The 5,726-nt window shown below is 41.1% G+C and overlaps 1 long non-coding RNA gene across 1 annotated transcript; it reads left to right on the top strand.

Annotated features, from left to right (window-relative positions):
- The first annotated feature begins 3,365 nt into the window (after positions 1 to 3,365).
- Positions 3,366 to 5,505, top strand: LOC140253548 (uncharacterized). Its single transcript, XR_011903888.1, has 3 exons — positions 3,366 to 3,453; positions 3,679 to 3,819; positions 5,306 to 5,505. It is a non-coding gene; the product is annotated as an uncharacterized lncRNA (long non-coding RNA).
- The last annotated feature ends 221 nt before the right edge of the window (positions 5,506 to 5,726 follow it).

A 5,726-nucleotide genomic window follows, 5' to 3' on the forward strand; every position in this document is an offset into this window, starting at 1 on the left:
AAAGAGTGTAAAAAAGAGCAACAGCTCCCAATCTCCAGGCTGAAAATTAGTTTGTCCTTAGCAAGTGAGATGGTTTTGGCAGCAATCACACTAAACAGGGATTTTCCAATCTTGGCTGCTAACATGAGATTCCTTGTTTAGGATCACGTTGCTTGTAGATTACAGAATTGGCCACAGAATAGACACACTGCTCAAATGACAGATTTGTCCAACCTGTGCCGTGTTACAGGAAACGGGGCCATGTTTTGTAAACCAGAGCTAATATTTTCCATCTGTAACCAAGTACAAGACTGATGAAGGATATAAAGAATATTATGCAATGGAGAATGACTGAAAGGAGAAATCTCAAGCCTTAAGATATTGTGTTTCACTTATTTGCTTCTCTCATTAATTTTCAGGACACTTCAAATAATAATACAATTCTTACCTAGCTAAGTGTATCTTAAACAATCCAAAGCAGCAATAATCAGATACTCCAGAGAAACTTTCACAGCTACCATGGGCTTTAAGACAAAATGTTTCCATTTAGTAGCTGACTTTGTAACATCTCCACGAAAATACATTGTGCCTATTACTGGGCAAAATATTTTGCTTGTGCTTTTTGCCCCCCTCCTTCCTAAAGGACTAAACTGGCTCTGCTGAATTTCTGGCGTACTCAAACAGATACGGTATGAGAAATGCAGGACTCCCATTTCTATCCTGGCTATCCCCCCGAAGATGACAAATTTAGAAATGAAGTGCCAGATATTAGGTGCAGAGATCTTTCTATTTCTAGTTAGAAGAACAATAGAGTCTGTAATGCACATCTATGCATGCCGTAGTATTCAAGGATAGTCGATTTCTGTTATCTGTTAATTGGATATTTGCTTATAGTGGTGCTAAAAAAGCTCTTCCCATTTAGGTGTGTGAATGGTGGGGAAGGAGGGAACTCTCATAAACAATTCAAAAGATACCTACATCAGGGCTACTTGGCAGTCAGTAGACTGAAATAAAAAACAATCTATTCCTGAAACAAGTATTTCTGGTAGGTTGGATGATGCATTACAGGCTCCAGAAATGGATTAATGACAGATGGATGACCCCACATCTCTGGATAGGTGCAGGCTTGTGTGCCACTTCTTGGTTGTTGGATTGTTGGTTTTTTAATGGTGACCATTTCCTCAAAGGTTTTCCTGTTTGGTTTCTTTCCTCTCTACAGGACAGCTCCCTCTCAGGCAGCATTTTATTACCAGAATTCACTTCATGGGAATTGAATCTTGAGGGAAGGGAAACTGGTTTCCTGGTTCTCTTGGAAGAGCTCTTGCTGACACTTCATCACGTGAGCACCAAGTGTGTACAGACAAGATTTCAAACGTGCAAGACTGGAATCGTATTTTGTAAGACAGTGTCTGGAAGCACCAGTGTGAAAGTGTGGGCTGAGCAAAGGAGACTGAGAACTTAAAATACATAGATAAATAAAAATTGTAGTAGACCAGTGCAGGGTATAAAGGGGCAATTACTGCCAGGCTGGGTCTTCCAGGGAGCTGGGATAGAGAACCTAGCAGGTTTTGTGCTGAACAGATGGCCACAAAAATGTCATGCTCATAGAAGGGGATTTCCAAAAGGGCAGAATTTGGCTCCATTTCTCCTAGCTTGTGGTGTCTGCAGCAGTCGTGGGGCTGTGTTTTAACTGCAGAAAGAAAATGCTCTGTCTGTAAGGGAAATAGTCCTCTGCTAGCTTTTATTTAATAGAGGATGAATGTGTAAAGACTATGAGTGGCGTGAGTATTTTTTGCCTTTCCTACTATAAACCATTTCACCTACTTCTGCCCTAATTTCCATCTACCTCCAGAGTACCCTTTGACCAGTCTATGACCAGGACTATGGTGATGCTGTATAAATATTTTTAAGTGCTTCTAGAAAGCAAGTTTTCTGTACAAAACTATGGGAAAAAATCCAAGAGAAATAAAGTAGCATAGCACAGAATACTTTCTTTTATTGGACAATAAACCCCAACATAAAATCTGGGGTTTTTAATAATATATTTTAGATATAAATATGCTTATAGAACATGTTTTCAAGCAAAGTTTAGTATGGTTTTCTTATGCTGAGCAACAAACATTTCCAGGTGCAAACAGCTTGCAATGATGCTGGAGTCTACGGTAAGATGTGGCTGCATAAGGGAGGGAAATGCTGGTATACCTTTGTGTGGTAATATTGTCATGGGCTGCTGCTTCAAAGAAGTTGTCATCCTATCTCAAGCAGTCAGAGGTGGAAAAAATGAAAGGTCAGTCTTCAAAAGAACACCCCTAAACTCCTTGCTGGTTGACATGACAGGGGGTGTGTGTTTTAGGGGTAGGTATGCTCCAAAAAGTTATCGTGAATAGATGAAATATGGGGCTTCTGCCTGAAATCAGCTCCTGCCCATTGCATCTTCCCCTCTAACCCACATGCTCCCCTTGCACCTCGTTCTCTCAGCAGTAGGATTTGTACAGTTTGTTTTGATATTTTAGCATTCTCTGAAGGATGGAAGATTAATAGGTGCGCAAATATCCAAATTCAGTGTGGTAAACTACTTGTGCCCGCTGCTAGATAAGGACACAATTGCTTTCATAGCACCATCACAATCTCTGCACATGAGATGAAGCAGTGATGGGGCTGGGCAGGACTCAGGGTTTGTTTCTGCTAGTATTCTCCAAAGAATGTAGGATGAATAACAACTGTGTTGTCAGTGTTCTCCTGTTACGGGAAGTGTGTATGCTCAGAGCTGAAGTTTGGAATTGGTTTTCTCTCAGTTGTTAGTTTGTGGGATTTTCTGTTGTTGTTGTTGTTGTTTTGTTTTGATTATTATTATTATTATTTATCCAAAAGTAATTCATTTATTAATTGCTGCTAAATATAATTAATTATTCTCAGATGTATGTTTGTCTCTGACCTCTTCTACCTTCCTGTCATATATTTAACCCTGTCAATGCGGTTCTTTATCATCTTTATCACTACAGCTTCTCCAAGTAATGGAAAAAAATAGACTGTATTGGGTAGTCCTTTAGTCCTTTCTGCTTGAGAACGTATTATTTTGGCAAAACGGGACCTTTGACTCCAAAACCAATCCCTCTTGGCAAAATCAGATTCAAACGCTGGTGGTCTGATCACAGTTCACAGTGAAAAATTAAAGGTGAGTAGCAGTGCCCTCAGGCCTCACGCTTCTCTTCAGAAAAAAAACAGCTCATAAATAGTGCAGGCTCTCCCACTCTGCTCTTTAGCAATCCTCGCACATAGCCATAGACCTACTCGCATTTGTCACAGCATGTCCCGAGAGCTCAGCCAAGGCAGGAATTCAGCTTTACTAATCCCGAGCAGCTTCCTGCAAGATCAAGTATCGGGAAAAGAAATACGTTCTTTTATAGCAAAACTAAATTTCTAACCCCTCGCCTCATGCCAGAACCAATGCTGCCACTCGCTCCAGTCTCAGTGGTGAGTCAAAGGTGGCAGATGTCCCTGCTGCCTTCAACCTTCCTCCCCCATCTGATCTGGAGCCTGTGAGTTGTTACTGGTAATTCATGCCTATAGGTTTCCCAGCCATAACCTGTGCTGTATACAGCACAGAGCCCATCAGAAGTCATTCAGATGCAGAGAGGGAATTGTCTTTATGCTTTCTGGAAGTGCTGACTTTACCAAATGCTGTTCCTTCTCTCCTAGAAACGATCTGAGGCTGGAACTGTTTGAGTTTGCCTTACATTAGAGTTCAAAGTAAGAATTCACCTTTCACTTTTGTCCAAGAAGTAGATGTATTCTGTATTTGGTGACACTAATTCTTCTACATGCTGATACTGTTGTAAGGTAAGACCTTCTTCACCTTGTAAAGCTCTAACTGTTGATATTTGGTATTGTTTTTTAAGGGTAAGCCTATGCTTCAGGCTCTACTTAGGTCTGATTTGAGAAATAGAGACTTTAGAGAAATAGAGGCAATAGATACCTGTTCATTTTAGCCTCTGGGAGTTGGGACAGCAGAGCTGAGTGCTATTTCCCACTTGTGTAGAACTTTGGTCATTGTTTGGAGAAAAAGTTAGGTTTGGAACTGGAGTTCTTAATCTGATAAATAACAGGGACACATGATAAAGCCAATCCTTCCCAAATGAGAGCTGCTGCTGGAATCGCTAAGTGCCTCCTTGCTGCTTCAGATCAGGCTGGGATAAACTGGCTGTCTATTCTCAGGCCTGGGCTCAGTTAGGGTGGTTGTCTGGCTCAGCCAGGTGTGGGTCTGCTGCCTTGGAACAGTTCTGAGGCAGTTTAAGGATAGATGTTAGTTGCTGCATGCATGGACTGTACCTCTCATCTTATTTTAAGATGAGTAGCAAAGATAGGCAATAAAGTTGCTGCAGAAAATTGGTGTCAGTGAGACTCTATAACTAGCTGACCTCCTGACATTTGCATCAACAAGCTAAAGGCCAGCAGCAGCAAAGGAATGTTTTCCTGTCCAGTGTTTGCTAGAAATACCGGTGATGATTGTGATTAGGCCTAGCACTGAGATAGAGAATAGGACTGGGGAAAGGAAATCATTTAAGCTTGTTTATGGGGATCCTGTTGATTGTAGTTTTGTTTGTAAATGGCTGTTGATACAGAGGATTGCAGGAACCCACTCCTCCTTAAGGCACAGTTAAGTGTAAGTCTTCCTAAACTGATTAAATATTTTCATAGTTGTAAGGCAGTGGTTTGCACTTGACATGGAGGCTCCTGCTCAGGAAAGCCCTGACTGTTGATTCAGGTCTTGGATCCTCCATCTAATTTGGATGAAGAAAAGGAGAATACTTCACTATTTTCATTGCCATAATGAATTAAACACCTTATTTGTTCAGTGGTTCCCATTGTTTCCCATTTGGGGAAATTTACTCTTCAGTCTGCGTCCAACTTGCTCGAAAGCCTCATGTGTGTGTGATACATGGATCTCTGAGAACAGCTCTGACCCATTACATTTCTTTTCAGTGCTAAAATGTTATTTATAGTAAGGAGTTTGACCGAGGCTATGGAGCTATTGGCTGTATGTCTTACAAGGCAAGCCAAATAGGGAACCAAAATAATTTTGATTCAAGTTTCTCTAAGCGCAAGCCCTGCTGCTATTTGTGGGATCTGTAAAAAAAATCTCATTAAAGCCTTTCTGATCTGTTCGGTTCCTTCTTTATCTTGCAGAATGTGGACCTCTCATCCAATTAAAGCACTGAAAAACAAGAGTTACGTATAGCTGGGAATTTGGGGGGAACAATTTATAAAGCTATGCTCTCCTTCTGTGAGGAAGGTTTATTGTACCTTTTGCTGGTTTTCTCCCTAGTTGTGAAATGAAGGCACATGGATACCTGGATCTACATAATGGAGAAGTGGAGGCATTGGGGAGACTTGTGTCTTTTAACCTAGGAAACTGCAGATGTAAGATGCCTCAAAGGGCAAAGGATGCTGCAACGGGAGGATAAAATTTGGTATTTTACTATTTCAGATGCTCGAGTGGGCTGGGTTCTGTTTTTTGAAGTCTCATCTCTGTCCCTACTTTGATTACTTGCTTTCCGATGAGTATTTCCCTTTACTTTTACATCTGTAATGGAACAATTATATGACAAGAAGTCCTGGATTTCTTCTCATCAGTTCTGATAATGCAGGTTTTAATTAAATGCCACGGCAGCAGTTCATAGAAGAGCAAAGGTGATGCTTTGTTGGATTCCTCTTTGCCTGGGTAGCAAGCTGGCATTGGGACTGGG

The sequence above is a fragment of the Excalfactoria chinensis genome, chromosome 5 (assembly GCF_039878825.1).
Source record: "Excalfactoria chinensis isolate bCotChi1 chromosome 5, bCotChi1.hap2, whole genome shotgun sequence".
NCBI lineage: Eukaryota > Metazoa > Chordata > Aves > Galliformes > Phasianidae > Excalfactoria > Excalfactoria chinensis.